Raw genomic sequence first — 14,276 nt, forward strand, 5'->3', positions numbered from 1 at the left:
ATGGGTTCGATGACGGTTTGGATGTACCGTGCACTATTCAGTGTCCCCTCGACGATCACCAGTGGTGTACGGCCAGTGTAGGAGATCGCTCCCCACACCATGATGCCGGGTGTTGGCCCTGTGTACCTCGGTCGTATGCAGTCCTGATTGTGGCGCTCACCTGCACGGCGCCAAACACCTATACGACCATCATTGGTACCAAGGCAGAAGCGACTCTCATCGCTGAAGACGACACGTCTCCATTCGTCCCTCCATTCACGCCTGTCGCGACACCACTGGAGGCGGGCTGCGCGATGTTGGGGCGTGAGTGGATGACGGCCTAACGGTGTGCGGGACCGTAGCCCAGCTTCATGGAGACGGTTGCGAATGGTCCTCGCCGATACCCCAGGAGCAACAGTGTCCCTAATTTGCTGGGAAGTGGCGGTGCGGTCCCCTACGGCACTGCGTAGGATCCTACGGTCTTGGCGTGCATCCGTGCGTCGCTGCAGTCCGGTCCCAGGTCGACGGGCACGTGCACCTTCCGCCGACCACTGGCGACAACATCGATGTACTGTGGAGACCTCACGCCCCACGTGTTGAGCAATTCGGCGGTACTTCCACCCGGCCTCCCACATGCCCACTATACGCCCTCGCTCAAAGTCCGTCAACTGCACATACGGTTCACGTCGACGCTGTCGCGGCATGCTACCAGTGTTAAAGACTGCGATGGAGCTCCGTATGCCACGGCAAACTGGCTGACACTGACGGCGGCGGTGCACAAATGCTGCGCAGCTAGCGCCATTCGACGGCCAACACCGCGGTTCCTGGTGTGTCCGCTGTGCCGTGCGTGTGATCATTGCTTGTACAGCCCTCTCGCAGTGTCCGGAGCAAGTATGGTGGGTCTGACACACCGGTGTCAATGTGTTCTTTTTTCCATTTCCAGGAGTGTAGATTATGAACTCAATTTTGAAGAAGTTAATTATGCTAAGTGCCTATAGGAACTTTGGACGTTTGGTTTATGATGATAGCTGTTGGATGTGCAAGCACGGTCAAGGGCATTTAGAAGTGTTTTCCTGTTATTAATACAAATCTGCAAAAGGCCACTCGTCATATGATCAAATGTGAACTTAGTCGCATAGAATTAGTATCCGAGGATCTTATACAAGTTCCCATTTATGAACAGTGAAAGTTGTACAAGCGACTGGAGGATATCGGCAGTTGAAACTGCTCTACGAGATCAAAGAGATTTCAGTTCTACAAATTCAATATTCTTTATAGGTTAAAATCTTATCGCCGGACATTTTTTGACGAAGACTGAATGATACACATTCATCTTCTGTAAGACGGTGGAGGTACGATAAGAACAGCAATTCGTGCTCTAGTACTGAGACTTTCAAGATTTAACGAAAGGGTTTTTGCTTATTCACGACACGAACTTTCTCAGCATAGAGCAGTAGACACAGATTTAGACATTGGTGCATATCTATTAGCTTCAAGTTATGATTACTTCAATTTTAATTGTTTGCCTTTCACGATTAATTACACCTTCAGTGCAATATATCTGCACATACATGCAAAAATATACACGAACATAATAAGGGTACATTGTAATACTTAATTTTATCCTACACAGTGCTGTCTCTCATCACCATAACTATTTCTACTAAAAAACAAAATAATACTAATAATAAAACTAGTCAACAGTTTTGCATCTGGGATTTGATACATCCACTAATATGTATTTTGGTGTGTTAGAGTCTGAATATACCTTTCAAAATGTTCTAGCACGTACAATTTTTTAGTTTTTAAAGGTTTTATATTTTTCGTATTCAGTATTCCGCTTTTTACTGTTCTTCTGTTTTGATGTTTAATTGTTTGGTTTTTATTTGCAGAGGAGAGCTAGAAGATCTATAATTCGTCAGTAAATGTTTGGTGTGATAATCCAGTGGTGTGCAAGAGATTCTCAGCGAGTGTTTTCTGTGAAAGATAGTGCAAACTTTTTGTTTTTAAAACTTACTCTAAGAAAAACCGTAACTAGTAAATCTCGTTGCTGTCTAAACCAACCTGACAACTTTTGTTATGTGTGTGGGAAATTCACTCCAAAAGCTCAAAGAAAACCGATTATTCATTTGTTTAAGAAGGCATTAAATTGAATTTTGATTGTCCTGTTGGTGATCAAGATAAACATTTTGCACCTCATATTGCGTGCATAACCTGTACTACAATCTTAACCCAGTGATTGAAAGGAAAACGCCGAGCCATGGCATTCGCTGCTCCGATGGTGTGGTGTGAGCCTATAGACCATTATTCAGAATGTTACTACTGTCTTACAAATATATCGGGACACTGAAGCAAAACTAGACATAAAAAAGTATCCAAATGTATCTTAAATGCATTTGTCTGTGCCCTATGATGAGGGGTTGCCTGTTTCTGCCAGTAACTTGAAAGCCATGGAATCAGACACCATGTCAAGTGAATCACAAGGTATTGAACATATGGAAGAGTACTGCCCTCATTATCATGACACTTAGACTCAGCTCTTTCATGAAAAGGAACTGAACGATTTGGTTCGCGATATAAAACTTTCGACACAGCAAGCTGTGAACTCTTGGGGTCGAGACTGCAACAACCGAACTTTCTAGCTCCCAGGACAAAAATTTCCTGTTTCAGATCAAGAGGTGCTTCCTTCGCTCAATATTTCGATATGTAGAATTCAGTGTGTGTATGTAGAGATGTCACTGGTCTGATGATGCAGCTAGGTATATTCACAATATACATAAATGACCTGGTGGATGACGTCGGAAGTTCACTGGGGCTTTTTGCAGATGATGCTGTGGTGTATCGAGAGGTTGTAACAATGGAAAATTGTACTGAAATGCAGGAGGATCTGTAGCGAATTGACGCATGGTGCAGGGAATGGCAATTGAATCTCAATGTAGACAAGTGTAATGTGCTGCGAATACACAGAAAGATAGATCCTTTATCATTTAGCTACAAAATAGCAGGTCAGCAACTGGAAGGAGTTAATACCATAAATTATCTGGGAGTACGCATTAGGAGTGATTTAAAATGGAATGATCATATAATGTTGATCGTCGGTAAAGCAGATGCCAGACTGTGATTCATTGGAAGAATCCTAAGTAAATGCAATCCGAAAACCAAGGAAGTAGGTTACAGTACGCTCGTTCGCCCACTGCTTGAATACTGCTCAGCAGTGTGGGATCCGTACCAGGTAGGGTTGATAGAAGAAATAGAGAAGATCCAACGGAGAGCAGCGCGCTTCGTTACAGGATCATTTAGTAATCGCGAAAGCGTTACGGAGATGATAGATAAACTCCAATGGAAGACTCTGCAGGAGAGACGCTCAGTAGCTCGGTACGGGCTTTTGTCAAAGTTTCGAGAACATACCTTCACCGAAGAGTCAAGCAGTATATTGCTCCCTCCTACGTATATCTCGCGAAGAGACCACGAGGATAAAATCAGAGAGATTAGAGCCCACACAGAGGCATACCGACAATCCTTCTTTCCACGAACAATACGAGACTGGAATAGAAGGGAGAACCGATAGAGGTACTCGAGGGTAAGGTACCCTCCGCCACACACCGTCAGGTGGCTTGCGGAGTATGGATGTAGATGTAGATGTAGATGTAGATGTAGATGTAGGTGGACAGCATAATCGACAGGAGTGTTACTATTTACTGACTCCATAAAACCAACTTGAAAGCAGTATTACTGCATAATGGCAATGCATTTCCTTCGGTACCTTTGGCTCACGCAGTAGACATGGAAGAAACTTATGAAATCATGGTTTGCTGCTAGAGGCAATCAAATGTAAGGATAATGAATGCCAGCTTTGCTGTGATTTAAAAGCTGTTGCGCTCCTTACAGGTTTACAGGCTGGATTCACAAAATACTGCTGCTTTTTCTGATTTTGGGACAGCCGTGACACCACGAACCACTTTACAGTCAAGGAATGCCTATAAAGAAGTCATATGTTCCTCGAAACGTAAATGTGAACAGTACCCCATTGGTTGAGCCCGATAAAATCATTCTGCCTCCCATTCATATAAAGTTGGGCCTTATCAGGAACATTGTAAAAACTCTGAATAAAGAAAGTGAGGCCTTCAATCGCTTGAAAGACTAGTTTCCCAAATTAAATAAGGCAAAGCTGAAAGAGGGTATATTTGTTGAACCACAAATACGAAAATTGTTGAAAGATCCTACCTATGATACCAAACTCACAGATATCCAGTTAGCTGCTTGGTCTTCTTTTAAAGCAATTGTGAAGAGCTTTTTGGGTAACAGAAAAGACAAAAACTATGTTACCATTGTGAATGATCTGTTGGTCAACTATAAGAATATGGGGTGTAGAATATAGCAGCTTAAAATCCACTTGTTACATCCTCACCCTGATTTCTTCCCGTAAAATTTGGGAGCCCTAAGCGATGAGCATGGTGAATGCAAAACCAAGACATTCTTACCGTGGAATACCTTTACCAACGTCACTGGAACCCTTCGATGATGGGTGACTACTGCTGGGGTCTTGTTAGGAAGAGTGATGAAACGGCAAACAAAAGAAGAGTTCCTTCGTCACAGTTTTCCAAAAACAAAAGACCATTAAAGGTGAAAATATCTTCTGAACTAATTTACAACTTTTATTGGCATCATGCCCATATATACATACAAAATTGCACTGATTTAAAACGTTCTGAATGTGTAATTCTGTTTGACTTAATTGTGTCAATTTTCGCTATTACCATTTTTTATTCTGCTGTGTATCTAGGAAATGTGACGTTATAGAGAAAAACTGATTTTACCAGTGTATTCAACACCCCAAAATTAGGTAAATCCACATATTTACAAACCCGATGCAGAGAAAAAAGTTTAAATTTGTTAATTAGTGAAGTAATAAAAACTATTAAAAATCTCCACACCTACAGCTAGATCTATGTGTACTGCTGTTATGATAACTTCAGTTTTTGTCTGTCATGTACCACAATGCACTCTATCACTCCCGGGTCCATTGGCATCTGCTGCCGATTTCTTGGAAGGTTGGGGGAAGCATCCCTTGTTCTAAGAGGCATAGTTGTTGCCAGTGACGAGCGCAGCCACACGCCTGCCCACCGTCACCACGATTCTGGTTCCTTGGATGGCGAGACACAGCCCACGGCTGCGTTTGTCTCTGGTGATAGTGCAGTGGCTGCACGTACCGTGTTGGCAGTTCTTCTGCCACAATTGTTGATAGCAGCTCCCTTCGCTGCGTTTCTTCTCGACCTTCTGTCGCAACCTCTCGTAGTGCAGTACACGGGGGTTGGCTGATAAGATACCGCGCTACCCAAGGCTTTCATGAGACAACATCAGCGATTTTGTCCAAGATCTTCCATTCTGTTTCGCAACACAGTATCTCTTTGACATCGAGTCTTCCACTCCGATTCAGTTGCATACCGTTCAGTATCAGCTATATGGGCGTATGGCGGACATCCCCAGATGGTTTACTCTGGCGTACCTTCTTCACCACGGGTGAACTCGGAGGCCTGTCTTCAACCAATTCGATGTAATTAGGCGGCGTAGGGACTATGACGAGCCAAAAAGGAGTCAGGCCTCTTGAGAGATTCAGGTGCTTCATTCCCAGTCCCTCTTTTATATTTGGCAAAAAACCATAGGTACGCCTCGCTGTTTGGGCATCATCCCATCGTTCCTCCCATAAGTGGAAGATCTGATTTTGAATTTTCTAGTTGGTTGTGGCCCATATTCCTCTAACATTTACCAGCTGATTATATGTTCCATCTTGAGTCAATACATCGCCACGTTTTCCGTATCTGGAGATCGAGTGGACACATTCCAAGTATTAATGACAATCTGTCGACTAACTCAGTGTCAAAAGCTCCCGTCAACCGTCCGCTTTGCACCCTGTTAACCATCCGTGCCGGTGTTATGAGCAAAAGTCTGTGGGCCCGACCACTATCACAGTCTCTCATGATCGCAGTTAAGATAGCGTTATGAGACGTTCTTATCGTTTGCATTGACAGCTTATAATCGTAACTGTCGAGACTAATAATTTTGTTCACCGTGTTCCTGTCTCTCTTGATAATTTTTTTTTCAATCTGTGCACCATAATTTGTCGTTCATCCAAGAAGACGCCCAAGTATCTGGTGACGGACTCTCTCTTTATGGAATCTGTCGCTTAATTTCATGATGAGATCTTTTAGAAGATTCCCTTTTAACGGCATGCAAGTGGTATTTTCGGACGCAAGAAACAACTTGACACCTTGGCACCACTGATTTAACTGTTGAACGACTATGTTACATCCCTTTTTCAGGTTGTTCAGGAGCTTCCTTTCACGAGGATCATCAGGTCGTCGGCATATGGCACTACTACTACGACCTTTTCATTACCCTGTAGCTTTTCTGGTACCGGGTCTAGTACTAGATCCCAGGAAAAAGGGCCGCTTATGGAGCCCTCTGGGCAGCCTTTTGAAATTTCCTTTACTAGGGTCTCTCCTTGGCACAACAGTCTTGCTTCTCTTTGCACAGCAGTTCTTAAAGCAATTGTATAACGCTCGTTGGCAGTCCAAGTTCATCAGGCGTTCAAAAATTGCTGTCCACCCCGGCGATGACAACCATCACGGCTAAGACATATGCGGATGACTTTTCACAAGTCTTATCGCCTCATTTACAGGGTCTTCTGTTGAATTCTCACTTCTGAAACCCTACTGTTGCGTATTCATTTAACAAATAACTGTTTTCTCCTGTAGTCTACCGCATAGCAGCCTCTCCACAATCTTCCCTAAGGTATCGAGGTGGTCAATCGGTCAATGGGACTTTGGAGCTAGAGGATCCTTGTCCTCGCCCTTTTTCAAGATCATCACATTTGCTTTCTCCCTTCTATTTGCTAGTCTTCCCTGCAATAAATATACGTTGTATAGTTGGCATAAATATGATTTGCAAATGAAGGTCAAATAGAACTTTAGCAGGGATACCGTCAGGGCCAGGTGATCTGTTTCCTTTCAGTTTCAGTACTTCCATTCTCAGCTCCTCTTTTGAAAATGGACAAGGTATCCCACCTCCATAGTATAGTTCCATTTTTCTTTCCTGCAGTTCCCTGTGTTCATGAGACTCGTTCTCTACGTTATCATCTGAAAAGAGAATGCCCATCAGCAACCGTACGGACTGCCGCCAGTTTTCCGTCATGCTGCCGTCTGTTCGTTTTAGAGTTGATAACATTCCCAAATTATCAAAGTGCTCTCCATCGACTCACCGTAACATCCAGTCACACTCGTCTCGTAGTTTTGAGAACATTGTAGGGTTTTCGTAGTGCTTTTTTGTATTTTTTCCTTCACAGTATGAGCCTCTTTGTTACCCTAGTACTCCCATTTCATTTCCACATTTCCCCACAGCTTGTTACATTACAGGTTAACTATTAATAAATTGCTTTTTATTTTCAAAAAAAGGAACACCTTAGGTACTGTTGAAAGTCAAGTGATAAATTTCGAACATGCTTGCTTACTATATTTCACACGATCAGGCCCAAAGGATTGCACGCAGCTACAGCACATCTCTTTCACAGGATTCCATTTAGCGCCTTGTTTAGCCCATCACCCTCTTGGCCAGTCTATAGCAGGTCATCATGAATTCCATCCCTCGACATCTTCCTTGTTCTTCTTAGGTTCTTCTTCCGCAGGGAATAAAATTCATTGATTCCAAAGGCCATCGGCGTTTACCTATCCGAGCGACATGTTCTGCCTATACTAGCCGTTTGCTTTTCATCTGGCGTACAATTTTTGGTCTATTGTAGATTTCATCCAGCTCACACTTATGTAGGATCCTCCATTCCTCAGTTATCTCATCTTCTACTGTACCACAGATGTTCTTTAAAACGTTTTGCTCGAAAACGAGAAGGTTATTTAAGTCTTTTTCTGGACACTCCAAATTCCACAACCCTACAGTCCTACGGGTTGGACGAATGTTTTCCTCAGGTGGAGTCTGAAATTCCTTGGGACTCGGCGCGATTTAAAAAAACTGACTCAGACTGAAGTATATTCGGTTTTCGGCTTAGATACTCGCTTTGATTTTTGCCTCACACGGTGCGTACGCTGTAAAGATGAATTCCGCCCCCCCCCCCCCCCAATTACTCAATATTATGAGACCTTTAGTACGATTGGGTTCCGACTACCAGAGCCTGAAGTGGGTCCCTTGGCTAGGCATTACTGCTCTCTTCACCAGGTACTCGGTCTTCGATTGATTCACAAGGAGACAGATTCTGCTCGCTGCCATCTCCTCGTTGTCGCTCACCCGCACCACATCGTCGACAAAGGCAAGGTGTGTGATTTTCTCACCCTGCACCCAATCCCCTCGATGTTCTTGTGGATAGCTTGGCTCATTATTTTTCGAGTGCCAGCCGGCTGGAGTGGCCGTGCGGTTCTAGGTGCTACAGTCTGGCACCGAGCGACCGCTACGGTCGGAGGTTCGAATCCTGCCTCGGGCATGGATGTGCGTGATGTCCTTAGGTTAGTTAGGTTTAATTAGTTCTAAGTTCTAGGCGACTGATGACCTCAGAAGTTAAGTCGCATAGTGCTCAGAGCCATTTACTCGAGTGCCAGTTTGAACAATACTGGTGACACACCATCACCATATCTTAACCCCGTTTTTATTAAAAAGCTCTCCCTCGTTTCGTTTTCGAGCTTCTCTTTGCCTTTCCAATCAGTGAGACAAGCTCGAACCAGGCTGACAGATTTCTTCGTTATTCCAAATACTGTTAGGCAGTTCATAAAGCTTTCCCAGTGTATGCAATCATACACCTTCTTAAAATCTTTGAAGAGCTGATGTAGGTTTTCGCCATATCCCTGAATCCGTTCGATGACCTGTCGCAGTACATGGATGTTTTCAATGCTGAGGGGCCATTTCTGAAACAGCCTTGATATTCACCAGTCGCCTCTTCTGACAGCGGTTGGATTCTATCCCGTATAACGTTGGACTAGATCTTATAGTCGACGTTCAGGAGGACGAGTTCTCTGTAGTTGGTGGTGTGTGTGTGTGTGTTTTTGACTTGATGGGCGCTGAGTGGCGAGGTTATCAGGGAGCTGACACATTCTTAAAGGAACGATTGTAGATAAAATCGCTAAAATTGTGGCACACATTGAGGACGAAACCTACGAAACGACACTTATGCACTCACTCTCACCTCACCCGCATTCACTCACTCAGTCACTCTGCCACACACGACTAAGATAACAGAAAGGGTGAAAGGTGCTATACTTGAGAGTAAAACAGAGGTGGAATACCTCTTCCCAACCCACTTTAGCAATCATATCGCCCTATAGGACTTTACAACTGCTGTTGGGAATGGCATCTATTAAAACGTCCAATACAACATAGGACTTGTTTTTCACTTGGCATGCCCTTTCTAGTTTGGGTGCATGACAGTTCAGGAACGACATTTCACATTTCTTCACGTCTATTGCTAATACTGATATTCACGCAGTCACAGACGTGAACGTAGGTACATTACGAACTAGATGTTTACAAAATCCCAAGCCCAGTTTGTGTTCCTGTTTCACAGCTTCTATTACATTTTGTATACTTTTACCCATCAAGGGTACCTGTGTGCTCCCGACGAACATCCTATAGAGTGACTAAGTCCATCCTGTAGCTTTGGTTTCCTTGACTATAATGACTGAGGGACCAGTTTTATATAAACTACGAATATTCAGTGGTCCAAATCAAATACCTCGTTCTGGCACTTTTCCTTTATTTTGTATTATGAAATACCGAGGCTTCCTTGTAGTTTGTTAGTCGTTAACACATTTTCTGTGATGCGGTAACCTATCGCCAACCCCCAACTTGGAGGACCAAGGTTTTTGATTTTGGGGTAACCTTCCTCTAGATGAATTGTTTTCTCTACAGCTGTCGAGGTTAATCTCATCTTTTCTTAAAAATAAGAAAGGATGAAGGACAAGGAGTGGGAAGATAGGGCGTTGAGAGACACACGTCATCTGGTTCATGGAGTAAGACCTGTCTGGTTTGGGAGACCCTGCCAGTAGCTATGCTACTGCCGGCATAATCCTTAGTGTCATATGAACAGGCGAACGCCTCCGACCGCATGGAGAGTAATTCATTGAGGCGGTGTCTCCTGAATGTGATAAAAATAAATTAGATATTTAATCACAGGATCGCCACTTGCTATTAACATCTAGAAAAGAAAGAAGTAAGCTTTGCTTCTCTTCATGTCTGTGTTAGATCAGCGACTTGTAATTTAAACTGGCGTAATTACGAATTGTGATGACACTTTCATAACATGAAGCATAGTAGGATTCATTGAAATATAATTTAAATTAACTGTTACTATGTAGAGACAAAAAGGAATCACCATAGACATAAAACAGGAGGCAGACAAATCACAGAAAACTGTCTACGCAGCTAATTGTAGAGACCCGTTCTTGTGCCATCGCATTTCCATGTAAGATTTCTGCAGCTATTTCCGTGGAGCATCTTCGGTCAGTTCCCATTCAGATAGCAGCCAAGAGTAAGGTCCAGCCCAATGACCTTGGAAGGGGTGTCCTCTGACTTCCACCTAACTATGATTTGGGACAGAGTGAATGCCTTCGCCAGATACCCCACGATGGTTGAGGCCACTTTCTCTTGTTGCAAATACTGCCTTATTAAGTAATACTTACGAAATAAGCTTCTCCTTTGTAGCAGTTTTATTATTTTTGAAACTCCTTAGTTCAAGTCACTCGCTGTGCTAAAGAAACTATAATTTAGACTTTACAAATACGGCCTTATTAAGTAATATTTATGAAATATACTTCTGCTTTGTAGCAGTTTCATTAGTTTCGAAATTGCTTATTATTTCAAGTCTCTCACGGTGTTAAATGAACGGTAATTTAGAGTTTGTTATTTCGTGCCATAGTCTCTTCACACAGTTTCTCTGTTCATTTTGAAACTCCCACTTCTTGTGGTCGGGAGGAAAGAGTGCGCCCATTCTGTAACGGCCCCTTCCAGGGACAAAACGCCTCTTCATTTGTGGAACGTGATGGACCCTCCCCTTACCTGTCCCCCACCGCCTTCTCGACAGGTGTCAAGACCAGTTTTGCCTTTGTCCATCATGGTTACAAACTCGTAAAAAAATGAAGTCCCAGTGACCTACTTCAACACATAAAAGACGTCAAAGATGAATATCAGCTCTAAATTGGAAACCACAAAATTTCTTAGCAACATAGCCAACACATACATATAAAAGATGATAGCAAAATCCTCTAAGCATCACACACAGATATTTTTATTTTTGGTATAAAACAACGTAAAGCTTCCTTAATTATCAAAAACAAGCGTTTTACTTGTTGCCTCACAAGCATGGGATCTGGCACATACATTGCACACATCTCCTAATCTCTCTCTCTCTCTCTCTCTCTCTCTCTACATGTACTCCCCATTCTCTCTGGTCATCTCCACCTGCCCTTGTCTCTGTATATTTCTTCCCACCCTTCACTCCATTGATCCCATTCTCCCTCATCTCTCCAACCAACTCTTCCTCCCTCTCTCTGTGCTTCTCATACTCCCAACTCGCTATATCCACAGGAGAAGTTGCAGTCACTAGTTGTGGCTTCACTGTTGCCTTGAAGTCCACACAAAGTCTCAATTTTCCGGAAGGTTTTGGCAAAATTACTAAGGGTGATGCCCGGAGAGAAGTCTGCACACGTTCAATTACACCTTGTGATTCCAAATCGTGTAATGTTTTTGCGACCTCATCACGCAATGCATGGGGAACATTGCGCGCTCTGAAAAATTTCGGTTGCGCATTTACTTTCAGTTCCAGATGTGCTTTATTGTTCTTAGCGCAACCAAGGCCCGGTGCAAAAATGTCTGCAAATTCTTCACATAGACGAGAAACACTGTCGGAAGGCACAGTCTGGTTCACTGATAGGACCTGATTTACTATAGACAAGTTAAACAACTGAAATAAATCGAAACCAAACAAGTTCACTGCAGAAGAAGAATGAAGGACGTAAAATGACACAAGTTTTGTTTGTCCTTTGTATGTTGCAAGAAGGCTGCACTGTCCTAACACAGGGATCGCTTGACCTGAATAGCTACTTAACTTAATAGTTGCGGCACACAATGGAGGTGTGCCCAGTAATTTGTAAGTGTCTTGATTGATCAGTGAAACTGCAGCCCCGGTATCGAGCTGGAATGGTATCACTTTGCCATTAATGTCCAAGTCCACAAAAAGTTTATTGTCCTGCTGACGACAAGAGCGACTGTCTCGTGCAACGTGAACTGCCACTGGTACAAAAGCACTTGCGACTTGACGGGAGTTCCGGCGATGTCGACGCACACTATTTGTGGGACGAACACAGTCACTGCTAGAGAGAGTGGCTCTGGGCGGAGTGGAATGAACTATATGAATTTCCATGGGCGAAGTTTCGCGAGCCTGAGTATCCTTGGTTCGATTCCGATTCCAGCACAAAGCAAAGGGCCTGGAATGTTTTTGAGTTTCCGATCTGAGCTTTTTCTGGCAAACACTTTGAACATGTCCTTTTTTATTACAGTAAAAGCAAATAGCTTGGCGTTTTAATGAAATGCATGAAATTTTTTCATTAAAGAATATTTAATAATCTAATTTGTTTGTTTGGTTAATTAATTTTTGTCTTTTCTTTCCTTCAGTAAGTACGAACTTTGTTGTAGACCCTTTCTCTTATTTACGTGTGGTAATAAAAATTCATTTTCAAAAGAATTACGTACATTTAAAAATTATGTGAACTCATATTAACTGATTAAGAATATTTAGTTGAGAATTAAATCCTTTACATAATTCGGCCTTGGCACACATTTTCTAAATGCAGTGGTTTTTTTTTTTTAAATATTTACTGAATTCTTTCCCGGCGTTAGCTATGGAACACAAGAATGTCTCTATTAGCAGAAAATGGTTAAATATTGCCAAGCCGACATTTAATTATCACTGATAAAACATACTTCGCTATACATTTAAGTTATTTGAAAGAACCAAAATTGTTAAATCTCAACATTAACTATCCGCCTAAGAATGCACAAATGTATAATTAGTTTAAAATTCATCAGTCTCAGGATCACTGTAAAAGAAGAACATTTTCTTAATTCACTGCTAATTTTTATCTGTTCCCGATTTACGGGTTTGGTTGATTTTTCTTTAGCGGAACAATTTTTTAAATGTGCCGCCGCTGCAAATCGATCGGTCGCGGCACAGCCCAGCAACACCGCTAAAAATGCTGAAAATTCTTTAAAGAAATATTATAGATGACATGGGCAAGCTAATTTACATTAATAATACACACTTTTGATAAATTATGATATATTTAGACCCAACAATAATTCAACTCACATTAGTTTGTAATTTCTCCTCTAATAGCGGCTAAATCTAGATACAGACAAAAGAAGTCTACCCATTCATAAAACGCTTCGTCACAGCTTCCTCTCGCATTCAGCTCTACACAGAGATGACCAAAGAATACACAGTACGTGGTGCTTTTATACTACTGCTGACTATTAACATTTCTTTGTAATCTCATAACATTATTTTCCTCTGGTTAAATTTCACATCTCTGTTATCGCAGATATTGACACATTTCGCAATTACATAATGAATATAGAAATATTACCATCCTAAAAACAGAGAGAATATTACTACAAAAAATATTACAATAATAACAAATGTCTTTTACACAAAAGTCAATAATATTTTTTGTTAAATAATTACAGTATATACAAATTGATCAGAGCAGCGTATATGGTACAAATAAATTTTAGTTCATTAATAGCGTGAGTTTGCCAGGGAACGTTACATTGCCCCCTGGTAACATTTGGCAAAGAGTTTCTATACTTTGACACAATGGTGCCAGTAACGTTCTTTACAATTCTGTATTTTTTTTATGGAATGGCTCTTTTAATTAGTCCCATGGTTATATATGTTCATGGCTCCCCCATTTGGGCGAAGGCAGACAGGAAACCTGGGCAAAACTGTGCCGGAGCCCAGCCATCCCAGTTGGTTCATTATTAATCTTGTCTCTTTAACAGTCATTCTTTTGAATTAATTTAGCAGTTTGTCATCAACGGTTACATAATATCACAGTCACATACAGTTCAACGAAAGTTTTTTGTGTGTGATTAACAACTCGTTATTATTAATTTTGCGATATACTGCAAGGTCACTTGTCCTAGGATATATCACTTACTTTTTTTTTAAAATCACTTAGCACAGCATCACTTTTCATAATGTTTCCACTACCTACGTGTTACAAATCCATCTCCTACACTTGTTAGTG

This window comes from Schistocerca cancellata, chromosome 6 (genome assembly GCF_023864275.1).
Source record: "Schistocerca cancellata isolate TAMUIC-IGC-003103 chromosome 6, iqSchCanc2.1, whole genome shotgun sequence".
NCBI classification, from domain to species: Eukaryota; Metazoa; Arthropoda; class Insecta; order Orthoptera; family Acrididae; genus Schistocerca; species Schistocerca cancellata.